General features: G+C 38.0%; 1 protein-coding gene across 3 annotated transcripts in view; it reads left to right on the forward strand.

Moving 5' to 3' along the window:
* Positions 1-13,230, forward strand: part of TBL1X (transducin beta like 1 X-linked) — a 239,746-nt gene that overhangs the window by 95,966 nt on the left and 130,550 nt on the right. For 2 of the 3 annotated variants that reach the window (XM_058045172.1, XM_058045171.1), the window contains exon 2: positions 5,248-5,320. The exons of the other annotated variant lie outside the window; for it this stretch is intronic. The gene's annotated coding sequence lies outside the window, so the exon portion shown is untranslated. The remainder of the gene's footprint in view (positions 1-5,247; positions 5,321-13,230) is intronic. 3 annotated transcript variants of the gene reach the window in all.

The raw sequence follows: 13,230 nt of genomic DNA on the forward strand, positions 1-13,230 counted from the left end.
AATGTAATAGCAAATCTTTCAAAAATTCTGGCCATAACATTTACATTAAACTGTTAAAATGGATTGACTTATAATTTACTTTGAGATCAAATACAAAAAATGTGCTAGAGATTGTGTTTTAATTGAAGGGACTTATACCATGGAAAAATTCTTTCCGTTCAACACGTTAAAGATCATCAGTGTGGGTGGAAGAATGCCCTGAAACCTTCCGTGGACAATTGTGTGACAGCAGCTGCACTGTTTACATTTAAACATCTCTGTTACTTTCTAGCAATGCCCTTCACTATGAATTCCTGTAATTAGTGGTTCCTGAAAGTATCAACACCTCCTCTCTCCCTCAGCTCTCTGAAGTGTGAAGCTCAAGGATCAAAGAAATGTTAACTATATTGGCTGTAGGCTGTTTAAAGTACAATCCCAGATGATTTGCTTGCTGGAATGTTCTAGGACTTACCTGTGTGACCAGGCTAACTAGCACCAGCCAGACTATGACAGCTGTAGTGATGGTGCTAAAATCTGCTTGCTCTATAAAGAGATGTTCTGAGGTGAGCTGGGATTCTTTTGGATGAAGATTGTTAAGCAAAAAACCTTTTTATTGCCAAACCCTCCCCACCAGACCCTTTCATGGAAGATTTAAACTAGCTCATCGTGTGATTCTGTCGCCATTGCAATGGTAAATTTTCCATGTCAGGAAACCCTTAGATGGTAAGAATCATTATTTCCCTTCTTCTTGCAGGCTTTGGGGAGGCACAGGCACTTCTGATTTTGATGAGGTGGGGAAAGGGGTGATTCTGGTCTTGGTATTTTTGGGTTTTGGGGGAAAATGTTGGACCTTCATTTGTAAATTATTGTCTTGAGCTTTCTGGCAAGGACCTCTGTGTGGGTGTGAACTAAGTGTATTTTTTGTGTCATTGGTGATGGAAACTAGAATATAAACACCATGGTATAAGGGATGCCAGGATCTTGTGAGGAAGGGAAAAAAAGTCAGAGTAAAAAGATTTCCTAAGATAAAAGGAGACAAGTACTTAGAGTTGTTCTATGACTTTTTGATCATAGTTTACTGGTGATTTTTATTTTTTGTATTTTGAGGGGTTTCATGATGTGTATGTGTTGGGTTTTTTGTTCTTTATTTAATTCAGAATCAATCTACTACTAATAGCTGTGTTAATAATTTCCTGTTATCCTAGCTAGCAAACCCATTTGACTATACTGATTAATAGGATACTCAAGAGTGCCAGCTTTGGAGTAATGCCTCAGATCACAAGTGATAATTGGCTTCTGTGTGAGTTGTAGTCATGGCATTAGTTAGGTTTTGAAGCCCAGTTCCCAGAGCATGATTCATATTGACTGTCCTCCTTTCTCCATGGGAGGTGACAGTGGTGAATTTCCTGGGTCAGGCAGTACTGGGGATGGGAGTCAGGATAACTAAATCTCTTTCTGCCCTCAACACCAGCAGGAAATATAAGAAGTGGAAGAACAAGCAATTCTCTGAATTAAATATATTTATGTGACTGTTTGAGACCTCTTCAGAAGAAATAAGAAAAAATGCCATCTTACGTTATCCTAACACATATGTTTCAATGTTGAGTGCTTATCAAGATCCAAGTATTTTGAGCATTTTTATTTCCCTGTTGCATTTGGGATCAAATAAAGATAATTAGACACCACTTTAACATGAAAGTGTACTTAACTCAGTGTGGTTGAACAGAGGAATGAGTGATTTATTTGTAAACACTATGTTCATTAATGATATTATATCTATACCTAATTTTTTATGTTGGACAAAAAAAGATTGCGGGAAGGTTATGTTGTTGTAGTGTACCTAAATATTTTTGATAATTTGCTATTTAAATATAAAAACCTAACTATTCTGCAGTCCCATGGAAAAGGTGAAGGGTAATGTTTAAAAGTTACTCTTGGTGAGATGCTGATTGAACACAAGAGGAAAAATTTTCATAATGGGAACAATCAGCTGTTGGAATAATATCCCCAGGGAAGCCGTGGATTCCTCAGCATTGGGTGTTCTAAGATTTGTCTGGACAGGATGCTGGGCCATCTTACCTAGACTGGGCTTCTGCCATGGAAGGTTGGATCAGGCAATTCAGGAAGTCACTTCCAACCTGGTATTCTGTAATATTCTAGAATCATCTTGAATTCAGCCTACGAACCCACCCACACAACACAGGCAGGGAAGTTTGAGACAGAATAGGAAGATGTCTTTGTTTAGCTCATACTTTCTGGCAAAAATAGATGAAGGTATGCTACAGTCTACTTTCTTCTGTAGAATAATAATAAGAACTTATCCTTGGTAAATAGTGCCAAGAAAACCCTGTTTTTAATTAATACCCCTTTTTCCCTCCCCCATAGTACTTAATATATTTGACAGAATCAAGGGCTGTTTTTTCTTTGAAAAAAATGTTTTAAGAAAGTATATGTAACTTGCTGTTAACTTGGATGTAGATTGAGTTTAGGTCGAGACTTAGACTCCAAGTGACTTTATTGTGGTTCATTGTAGAAGCAATTTGTTTTTAAATGTAAAAGAGTGGATGGTGTTAATCTAACAGCAAGACAGAAGTAGCTACAGTCCACAAAGCCTTCATACAGCTGCCTTGACATCTAAATGTATAGGTGTCTGTAGTGAGGTATTTAAATGCCTAAAATTCGATTTCTGCACTGCTGGTTGGGCTTTTCTTCTGCCCCAGTTCTTCAGGGATCCTGAAATGAAGTGTTCCTGCTCATTAGCCCTTGTACAGATCTCTTTAGCACCCGTCATTAGGAGTGAATTCTGCACAAAGTGTGGCAGCCATGGCTGTGGCATGCTAATCGCAGGGACTGCCTAGGAGCCAGGAAAACACATGGAGTTAGTTGTTGAGAAGAAATTTGGAAACTGCCCGGGCAAGAGGGAGGCACAGGAAGTGAATGGGGGAGTAAAGAAGTGGGAAAAACATTGGAAGGTGAAAAGTGGTATGGAAACAGGAACAGATCTGTGAAGGGTGCAGAAAGGTGAGAGATGGAAAGGAGTGCTGGTACAGGAGAGCTGGAAGCTAATTGGACTCTGGTTACTGGGTGGGAGCAGTATATTGTATAATGAAGGGGTTGAGAATGCTCAAGTGGTCACTGAGAGGAGGCAGAGAGGCAGGACTGGGATCCCAAATAGAAACTGAGCCTAAAGACAAGAGTGGATGGGGGCAGTAGCACATGTCCTCAGGATTGGCAACAATGAAGCTGGGATGAGAAGTTTTGAGGAAGCTTGAATATCTGTATTGAGCAAGATGGAGCTCCTCCATTTCAATGGCTACTGTCTTAAAAAAGCCAAGCTCTGAAAGCTGCCATGAGTAAGGAGCTGCTGGGAAGGCACAGAATTAAGATTGTCTAAAATATGTTAACTGAGCTCCCCTGGACATTTGCATTGTGATACAGTTTTAAATTCTATGATCTCAGAATTTTATGGTCTTTGCAAGTGGAACAGATGTGTATGAAGACTGCAGCAAAGAAGGACAGGTCTCTGGAAACCTGCTTTTATTTGCTGTAGAAACCCTAAGATAGATAGTGAATGGGGCAGCTCACAAGTGAGGGGAGATGTGTGCCACCTTAATTAGGAAGCTACGTGGATACAGCTTCTCCAGGAAATTAGTTAAGGTATTATAGAAAGCTAAATACTCTGAAAAAATGAGCTTTAGGAACCTGGTTGAACAGCAAAATTTGTAACTTTGCTCCTGATTCTGCAGTTTTCTTGTCTCTGGGATCACATGGTGCCCTTGGCAGGGCTGTGTTGTTACCTGGCAGCACCAAAGGGAGCTCTGTCCCAGGACAGGCATTTCTGTCCTCAGAGTGCTGCTCTGGAGAGCACAGGGTGACCTGGAGCAGGGAGTGTGTGGAGCTGTGCTGTGGCCATGTGGAATGCAGCCACTGGGTTGAGTTCCACAACTCTCTTCTAGCTACTTATTCACTGAGTAAGGCTGGGGTCCTGTGGAAAAAAACCTGTTTGTTATCACCTTATACAACATCAGACAAACTAGATTTGAACAAGGGTGCCCAATTAACTGCAAATCCTTGGAAAAAACTTCTTAGTTTTTTAGAAGAGCTTATCTTAAAAATTTGTTAGTTTCCACATCATTGGATGATACCTATCTTATATTAGGGTTTTATTTGGGGTGTTGATGTGTGTATATAGCTGTTGACTTCTGTTTCTTTAAATGGTGTGCTTTCTGTACATTTCTTGTGGAAAAATATGTGCAAAAAACCTAGGAAAATCTAGGAACTATGGTTACAGTGAGTTTTTACATTTCTGTTGACTTCTGGTAAAGTCTTACTTGAAAAATTGTACCTTGATTAATTTCCCAATTCTATATTTACTTGCGTGATGGAGAAGACAAAAAAATTATTTTCCTTTGATCTGATGTAATTGGAGCTGTGTTTTAAGGGAGCTTAATTCAATCTTATCTGATTATATCCTTACCATGGCCAAAAGTAAGGCTGCAATTGCTATTTAAGGAGACTGGTTACAGAGGTTGTGTCATATCAAATACATTGCTTTTCTACTCTCTTACTGTTAAATGGGCTGCTCTAAATTAGATGGTCTAATTCTGGAAAATTTGAATACGTGCAGGTGGACTTTTGTGTCAGCAAAGCCACACTTATTTAATTGGTGCTCCATATGTCTGCAAAAATTGATTCCATATGGTTGAATGGCACATTTTGAAAATGTTTTTTTAATTCATACTAGTGCCAGGAGAAAGAATAACTTTATTTTTTGAGCTCCTTAACTAAGTGACAGTGCACCTGTACACGAACCTTTTTTCAGTTTTTAAAGCAGTAATTGCATACGTAGGATTTGCTTGTCACATGTTAACAGCTTTAAGGTGGTTTAAATATATGGCTGACAAAGGCTTAACTGTGTGCTCTGTGTTTATTCTCCTAAAAACAAGTGATGAAATACACCTAAACCATGCAATCCCACCATCTATTAGGTTGAATTTACATGAGATTTCTTACAAAATACTCTTTCATTTAGGGTCCTGGTAAATCTAAATATATATATACTGGTCAAATAAAACCAATTTTTTTTACATGGGGAAAACAGCTTTGAGTTGGCTTCAGGTTAACCATATTGATGGGAAATAATCCTGTGAGAAAAACTGGGGATCTGAATTCTTAAATTGGGGCCATAAAAGTTGATGTAATCAAGAGATGAGCTTACAAGGAGTAATGTAAATTAATTTTTTTATTTGTTTATTTTATTGTGCACAGGTACCTAAGGATAAAACTGGCCTGAAGGGAAAATCTGGGGCAAACTGGGGACCTTGACTGTTCTTGCACCTGAGTAAGTGAATACTTAGTGGAAATCAGTTTTACAAAATGTTAAGACTGTGAAATATTTTTCAGCATCTTCGTGCCTAATTGCTGTTGTAGCTTTAGACAAAAATTTGGCTTTTGAATTAACAAAGACCAGAAGTGGTAGGGTACCTGCAAGGGAGGGACTGTGCTGTAGAGCCTTCAGTGCTTTGTGGTACGTTTTGTTTTTATTGCTACCCTTGAAGTCTCCACAGAATGAAACGTAGCTTATGAATAGGATTTCTTGGTATTTTGGTGTTCTGCCTTTGCAGTTATTTATCTTCAGAGTTATGTCTGAGTTTCTTAAAGCTTAACTTGATCTTGCTGGTTTGTAATCATAGTAAGGAACTGAGACTCAGCAGCGCTGAAGGTCAGGCCAGGTTAAATATGAGGTCAGCAGAGGCTGAAGGCTGAGAAGATGAGCTCGTGGAAGGTTTCTTGGAAAGGAGGAATGCTCATTTCATGAGGGGTGTTTTTTGAGACAAAAACTATTGTCTTGATTGGGTTTGCTTTCACTAAAACAGGACAGTGACAGCTTTTCTTCATCAGCTTGGATTGGGCATGTGGAAGACATACCTTGCTATCTGGAGTCCCCCAGTCCCAAACCCAGCCTACGCAGTTTTCTGAAAGACAGGAAGAGTCTTTGCCATTTATCCACATAGCTTTCTTTCCTGGCAACCCAGGCATTATTCTGGTTGCAAAAAATTATTTTACATGTTGAGAAGGTACGGTGATGTGTTACTTATTATTTAATGCATTTATTTAATCATACATATTCATATATGACATGTCTGTAATATTAATAAGCAGATACATTTTTCATAGCATGAAACTCCTTTCTACTCGTAACATATTTTTAAAAATGGGCAAGTTAATTGAGTTTTCTGAAACAATTGCCAGAGCTGGAGCCTTTCTTCCTACTGGCATTTCTCATGCTAAAAGAATTATCTTTGGTTTTAGAGAGCTTTACTAAGCTGAATATCCTTACTGGTATCTACATTAAATTTTGAAAACAATACCTACCAGCTGAAAGTCTCTCAGTGTAATCTGGCCTAAACTTGTTACCAGTGCTGCTTATTCCAAATCTGTTCTGTGGTTTATTCGTATTCTTCTACTTAATTAATGAACTTACAAATTGATATCCATCACATCACTGCATAAAAAAGTGTATTTCATTTTGCTAGAGTATTTATTGTGTTTATCCCTGCAGTAGAGTAGTAGACAAAAATGTCTCTCATTGCTTTCAGTATTAAAGAGAATTATAAATGTAACCTAAAATTCTGCCAGGCTTTGTGAGCTATGCACACATAAGACTTTTAATTCATTAAGAAATACGTCATGGTAGCATTTAGTATTATTGTTCTTTTATTTGTAATTTAGGTGAGTTACAAATAATGCCTGAGACTGTATTATAAGTAACTGGTTGCTTTCCTGTTTTAGCAGTTCTCATTGAAGTTCTGGTTCCTTGCCTTGCACTTGCTGTGTATAGTTTTAGGAATTAAGTCTCTGGACTAGTGAACAGGTGTAAGGTTTATTAAAGAAGAGAAGTTGAGTGTTCTTAAATGACAGTGGCATGTTTTGAAACCCCAGTAGGCTCAACAGTTCTGTTTTAAATCCAGCAGGGACCTTTGAGAGAGGTTTTTGCCTTGTTTCTTTTAACTTCTATACTAACATGAAGCAAATGTTTTCATTTATTTCCTGTGTTATCAGTCCTACTCTGCATATTTTAGTCTATTGCTTTTGACAGTGATGAAAGGCAGCTATTTCCCAACCTTTTGTATTTTGGGTGCTACATAAGCTCAGCTGTTCATTTTGAGAATGTTTTCTTCTCCTGATTTGTTCCTGTTTCCTCATTTGAAAGGCAGCACTAGAAATCCCAGATACAGTTGCAGTCTTGTTGGAATTGTAATTTAGATTTTGTGCCCATGTTCTTGAGACAGGAGCTTGCCCATACAAAAGGAAAGCAGTCATTCTGCTGGACTGGAGGACCTGTGGGTACAGTGACAAAGATACTGTGTCACTACTGTGTTACTTTGTACTTGAAAATGGTCCTTAATTGTGGTCTAATAAGGTAGAAATCAAGAACTAGTGAACTAAGAAATGGAGATAATCCAATTGCATTGAGTAGTGTGTTCCTTCATGAATATAGGATTGATCTCTGGGTGTTTTACCCAGTTTATTATTTGCCAGTTACTGTAGTTACTGCATCACCTACAGATTTTCTCATTCAGACTTGAAATTGAGTGCCTTGGGGCAAGATTTTCTCCGTTAAGCATGAAAATGAACTGGCCTTGGTTTGAGAGCATCCTGTGTGCAGCAGTTCTCGTGCCTGCTGCTCTGAAAGATCAACTGGTTCTGAGCAAATCTGCATCTGGGCATGAAGCAAGATAAGTGCAGCAGGGATGTAACCCTTGCTCTGCTGCCCTCTGTTCTTTCCCAGGGTGTTATCTGTGTGGGTATTATCTGTGCCCTGTTCAGAGCCTGGAGTGAAGCTGCCTGGTGCTGGTGCTGTAGCCTGTTGATACCGTAGGATGAAGCTTCTTCAACTTCTTTTAGCAGTTAATTTCACAGAGATTGCTATTTTTTTTTTTTTTTGTAAATCACAGTGTATGGTTTCTGACAGCTTTTAAAGATGTCATATGCTCTGCTGTTTATAGTGTAGAAGTCTCTGGGGATTTAAAACTTTCTCTACAGTATCTCTCTCACAGAGATCAATTAAGTTTCTAATTAAAGTTTTATCAACCTAGCATCTATTGAAATCCCAAAAATGTTGGTGTCTGTTGAGACAAACATAGGAGGTTTTCTAATGTCATGAGAAAATTTTTTTTGAGGATTGTTGGGTTTTTTTTTATATTTTTGAGTGTTTCTTTTTTGTTCACAGAGTGGTGTTTGAATAACGGAAAGCTTGAGTAGCTGAAATTTTTAATGAAAAGGTGCCAAAAAATTTATTTAAACAATTTTGTTGATTAAAATAGCTTGTTCTCAGCTAACAAAACTAGTTTTAATCCTTCTGCATTCTTTTTGTCTTTGAAAGACTACTTATTTTGATCAGACCTAAAATGTTGATGACAATTATATCTCTTTGTTTCACCTGAAGCCTTTCTTTCATGTTTGGAAAGTTGTATATCACTACATATGAAAGGTACCAAAGTCCTGAGGTGGGCCTCAGCATTAAAATATGTAGACACTTTTGCTTTATGAGGCTGTAAACCAGATAATTCATCACTACTGACAACCTGGAGGTAGATGTGGGCTTTTAAAGAACAATATGTTATATTACAAATTCCTTGGGAGGGAAAGTGTTTGTTTTTAGGGATTCCTGGAGGGTGGAAGCCTATTAGGATGGTATTGTATGTGTAATAACTCATGTACTTGGCCTAAATTGGTTTTTTTTTTTCCTTTTTTTTTTTTTTTAAGGTCTAAGACCATTTAAACATTCTGTCATAATCATAATAATAATTAGTAGCATCCTCTGTGCAAACACCGAAGAGAGGGGGAAGTTTTTTTTTTATTTTTGGAGTGTAATATTCTCAGTATCTATATAAATAAATGATAGTGTGTGGCATGATTCACATGAATAGCAATGCAGCTGTATTGCTGGTGTCTACCCAAATAGCAAGAAATGAGAGGGAAAGAGGAGGTGACAGGGGGATATGAATCTGAGAGGAGAATTGTGGCATGAATAAATTGACACTGTGGTTTTTCTTGGGGGGGGGGGGGGACACTCATTACAGGAGGCTTCATCTGTTTGCTGCTTTCCCATATTTAGAAAGCATCTTTAGTGATCCTTTTTGCAAACAGCTCATGCAGTAACTGGCAAAACAGAAGCAATTAGTGGTGTAATCTCAAAGGGAATCTCAAGCTTCACTTTAAGTGCAATGATTAAATCCACTAGAATGATAACCATTGCTGCCAAGAACTCCTGTAATTGGCCACTAATGTATTTTGTTGCAGCAGTCGATAACTGCTGCATTTCATGCACGTAATTAGTAATGCATACACGTTTGGTCAGTAAAATTGAAAATCCTGATAACCGAGGGTGGAGGGGGTGGAAGGAGCACAGAGCTGGAGAGCTGAAATACTGCTCTGTTGATAGTACCTAACTAGAGCTGTGTGCTTCAACAAAACAAGTGTCCTACTGTGCTGGAATACAAATGGGCTGTCTGTGGCAGGATATAGCAAAGACATTTGGCAGAGAGGGATTTGAAAGCTTCTGGCATAATGTAATTGAATTGGCCATTTCTTTAAAGATACAGCAAATTGTTTGCTGCAGCATTCATCATCATGAGGAAGGTCAGACAGCTTGCCAAACATATGATATTCATAATAAAAAGTAAAACGGTGACGCTTATATTTAAACACAAATCATGTTATCATGTTTGTAAAAGCTGCAGAAATGAATGGGAGTATTTTTGGTGGTGCTGAGCATTAGTAATCTAAGTAAGACTGTAATTCAAGAAGGGGACAGCTTCTCAGCAAAGATCCACAGGGAAATTCAGCTACTGAGCAACATATGATCCCCTGATTGGAGAGGGTAGTAGGTGTTTTGGCAGGATTATTGCTGACTCTCTCTTCTGATCACTTAAGGGAAGATTAACTTGTATGATTCTATTTTTTGCCTTTTAAGAAAACAAAGGGAAAAATAACAAAGAAGAAGGACTTGAGTCATTAAAAAGAGACAAAATTTGAACAAAGCGTTGCTGGGGGTTTTTTGTCAGTTATGATGTGACAATTAAGATGATGCAACAACCTGTAGCATATCTGAAATGTTCTATGAAATGCTCTGTATTGGTGTGCTGGGAAACCCCTCTCGAGTCACATCCAGAACCCTGAACGTAAATTGCCTGGTGGCAGAGGCTTTGGGCCATGCAGTGATGCCTCTGCAAATGAGTAGCTGTTAGCTCTTAGGTTCTAACACATTCAGGAGACTGGCATTTTGATTTCTTGCACCACTGCACCACTGATAGGGTTGGAAATGGGAATCAAAATAATTAGATTGGATATATAGATCCCAGCAAACCAGCCAAGAAAGCGGCTGGGCTGGGGAGGGCTGCTCTGAATTCTAAAATGTGCCAGTGCTGTTTTTATGAGAGGGTGAGGACAGGAGGAGTAAACTAGAGTGCAGATGCTCACCATTTATATTCAAAGCATGTAATAAAATAATTGAATGTATGCTTCCTCCTATTAAAGCCTGTTAAAATCAGTAATAAAGTACATTACTGTTGTATTAAAAAGGAAGCACAAATTTTCAGGTAATATATCTTAGTTGTATACATAGCGTACAGATAAGCAGACTGGGAAGTGTTTTTTTGCATTATCCAAAGCATTTCTCTTTCTGGTACAGGACTGTTCCCATCAGTTCATTTTCTGTTACTTAGTCCAGAAGTATCTTTGCAGTATTCCCTCTGGCAGTTTTTTACAGGCCAGCAGGCATTTCCCTCCAAAAAGCCTTTCCTTCTAGTTCCTCAATATTTTTATATAAAAACCCCAACAAAAATAAACCACCAAAAAAGCCCTCATTTTCCATGTACTCCTTTTTGAGTTTCCGCAGCTGTTAGAAAATGTCATCCTTTTTCTATGCACATTATTCCTTTAGATATTTGTAAACAATTATCCCACTATCTCTTTGCCTACTTTACCATTTTTCACCTGCAAAAAAATTATCTTTCTTTACTCAAATGTTAGTTCTTCACCTTTTTGCTTTCCAGAGACCCAGCTTCATTTAATCAGGAGATTCAAGAGTCTAGGTTCTCCTAAATCTCTAGAGAATATATATTTTTTTCTATTATCATGATTTCTGGTGCTTTTCTTTTTTAATTTTTACTCTCTAGATTGACTGCCCTTATTACCTCCTACATCATGTATATCTCAGTGCACTCTCTCCCTTCCTTCCCTACCTTCCTTATTACTGATCTGAATTTTTTTAGTACCAAACATATTAAGTCTTGCATTTTCCCAAGCCATACCTTGCTTTCTATTTGTATTTCTATTTTTGCTTTTCATTGCATTAAATCCCAAGAACTTGTGTCTGCAACTCCATATCTATCAAGTCAATGTTGAGCATCCATCCAGAGTCGCCTGTTGGTTTGTGTGCACTCTTGCCATGAGGAAAGCAGTGGTTGCAGGATCTCCTGTGCTTTGAAGCCAGATGCACAGGACTGTGTCTCTGGTAATTCTGCATGATAATAACACATGGGAAGTGCTTGCCTACTTTTGCAGAAGCCTGTCCTGCATGATGTCCCTAAAGTACCAACTTAATCCATAAGCAAATACAGCAGTTACTGGCTCCAGTTGTAGTCACTGGAAAAAGCTATGTTGAGCTGTTTCTGAGCTAAATATCAACATTTTGTTCCTGTTTGCCTGCTTTGGTCTCCAGGTGTTAGTTTTCTTATCATTGTGCTCTTAATCCATTCATAATTTCACATTACTCTACTCAGTTGTAAAGATAGTGATGAGAAATAGCAAGGTGATGTCTTCTTGTGTTAACCTGTTGAAGCCCATAATATCTGAAGCTCCTTCAGCAGTTGTCATTTGTGTATCCTGAAGGTGTCCCAGTCAGTGATTCAATGTTTTGATGTAAGATTACAAGACTAACAAATAAAAAGTGAGTTTGCTGTCCATGTGGAATGGAGGACATTTCGCTGGTGTGGGAGTGCAACATGGATGAGCAGTACTCATACCAGGAGCTCAGAGAATTTGGGTTTACTGCAGAAATAGTTTGGTGGTTCTGCAGGAGCTAATTTTTATAGTAGAAAACATAAAATCCAATCCTTTTTGTTAAAAGAAGACTGAAATTATGAGTTGGCCATCATCTGGTAATTACCATGTGAAGGTTTATGATATGAGAAGGCTCTTCTTGTTTGGATGCTATGGAAATAAACTGATGCACTGGAAATAAGAACAAGAATTCAAACAGGAAACAGATTTTTATTCATTGAAGTTGAGACAAGGAATTAGCTGAAATTTTTACATCCAGCTCAGATGAATTTCTAAAATAAAATTTCTTTCAGCGTGTTTAATGCAAGAATTGAATGAATGAGTTCAAAACTTGTGTTTTTGAGGAAACACAGCAGAGGTAGGAGGTAACTTTTGTCTCTTGTTGGATTTGTACTTATTAAGGCCTTCAGTTAGGGTTTGGGCTCTCATCCAGACTGGTTATTTAGTTCAGATGATGGTCACAGGTTTCTGGAGGGCAGTTGCTGTGCAAGATATAGTTCAGTAAAGCTCCAAAGGCTAGCTCTTAAAACACACAGCTCACTTACAAGCCCATTAAGGATTGACCTATGTTGGGAGTTTATTTAAATACTTGGCACTGTTCTTTAATATAGGGAGTTTGGGAAAAAAAATGTTGTTTTGTTTTTTAATACATTTTTCCTCAACCTTTATCTGCAGCAAAATTGGCTGGCAGTATCACAGCAGGTCTAAATGCAACATGTTATTTATGGCATTAATTTTATAGAAGAACAAATGGAGTTTGGAGACATGAAGAAATTAAAGACTCCTTAGCTTTTTTAGATTAATAACTTGCTGAATGTGAATGAATGCAAATGTCACTGACTTGAACAAAGAGATCAAATTAAATACCTTGGGCAGGTTACACAATGTCTGTCCAAGGGGACTGCAACACTTGATCCCTGTGTTCTGTCTGCTGCCGTTGAGACAACAGTATAGCAGTGTATTGCTCAGGTAACTTTTTCTGCACCTTTTAGGGTGTTAACTGCTAGTAAATATTTCCTGTTCCAATGTATAAATAACCTTCTATGATATGAATTCTAGGTAATGAAAACCCTTGCATATTTCAGCACCACAGTGCATCATTTATTTTATAAATAAAATAAATGCAGATATATTTAATCTTCTATTGTAGATTTATTAAAATCATACAATATAAACATCAGG

Source organism: Melospiza georgiana, chromosome 2 (genome assembly GCF_028018845.1).
Source record: "Melospiza georgiana isolate bMelGeo1 chromosome 2, bMelGeo1.pri, whole genome shotgun sequence".
In the NCBI taxonomy this organism is placed as follows: domain Eukaryota; kingdom Metazoa; phylum Chordata; class Aves; order Passeriformes; family Passerellidae; genus Melospiza; species Melospiza georgiana.